The sequence below is a fragment of the Elaeis guineensis genome, chromosome 11 (genome assembly GCF_000442705.2).
Source record: "Elaeis guineensis isolate ETL-2024a chromosome 11, EG11, whole genome shotgun sequence".
Taxonomy (NCBI): domain Eukaryota; kingdom Viridiplantae; phylum Streptophyta; class Magnoliopsida; order Arecales; family Arecaceae; genus Elaeis; species Elaeis guineensis.
Genome location: NC_026003.2, coordinates 97,477,604 through 97,478,711, shown reverse-complemented (window position 1 = coordinate 97,478,711; position 1,108 = coordinate 97,477,604). Strand labels below are relative to the sequence as shown.

Genomic DNA, 1,108 nt, shown 5'->3' with positions numbered 1-1,108 from the left:
AAATTCCACTTCTTTTTTGTTGAAGCATGGGTTGTTCTCTAAAGGTGGCAGACATATGATGTAGGAAATTCTCACTAAGTATTTCAAAGAGCTGCCAGGCTTCATCCTCACTCTTTAGCATGAATGTCCCACCACATGATGCATCAACCATTTGTCGGTGTTTCTCCGATAGACCATCATAAAAATACTGACAAAATTGCCATTTAGGGACAGCATGGTGTGGACATTTACGAATGAGGTCCCTTAACCTTTCTCATATCTCATGAAAAAGTTCACCCTCCAATTGGGAAAAACTAGTGATAGCTTTTCTAATTTGATTTTTTTTTCCAATTGAAAAGTATTTCTTGAGAAATTCTCTCTGAAGATGATCCCAAGTTGAAATGGTTATAGAGTCTAAGGAGTTTAACCAATGTTTGGCTTTGTCCTTAAGTGAGAAAGGAAACAGTTTCAACCTAAGGGCATCATCGGAGAAGTTTTGAATTTTTACTGTGGAACAAATTTCAAGAAATTCATCCAAGTGTTTGTATGGGTCCTCGTTACTAAGTCCATAGAATGATGGCAACATTTGAATAATGCTAGACTTAATCTCATATTAGGTATCTTCTACTGGAGGTGCTTGAATGCATGGAGAGTAGGTATACGAGGATGGAGTGAAATATTCTCTCAATGAGTGTGGAGGATTAGCCTCACCAGGTGCAGCCATGTTTCTAACTCGGATAGTCCTAAGAGTCTTTTCTAATTCTTCGTCTAATGGTTGCAAGTCAGATTTTAGTGATCGTTGACCTAACATGCAACTAAAAGGTCTATGTAGGACTATCCTAGTCTGTTAAGGATTATTTTTTTTTTATTAAGAGGAGAAGAGAAGAGAGAAAAGAGTTCTAAAGAAGAGATCCTAAGAAGTCCTAAAACTAATAGAAGAATTAGTTGTGGTTAGATTTTAATTACAATCAAGTTAGCACGCAGTGGACTCTCTATCCTAAAGTTACTCTAGTTCTAGACAGCTCCTAACTGTAGTTAACCTTCAAGCCCTCCAAGTCAGAGCTTGACCAACCAACTGGCCAGATAAGTGTAAGGTCGGTGGGAGTCCCCCTGTTGCTTTCCTTAGACA

At 38.3% G+C, this 1,108-nt stretch overlaps 1 non-coding gene across 1 annotated transcript; it reads left to right on the top strand.

Annotated features, from left to right (window-relative positions):
* The first annotated feature begins 209 nt into the window (after nucleotides 1–209).
* LOC140852709 (small nucleolar RNA R71) lies at nucleotides 210–315 on the top strand. The gene has a single exon (XR_012135611.1). It is a non-coding gene; the product is annotated as a small nucleolar RNA R71 (small nucleolar RNA).
* The last annotated feature ends 793 nt before the right edge of the window (nucleotides 316–1,108 follow it).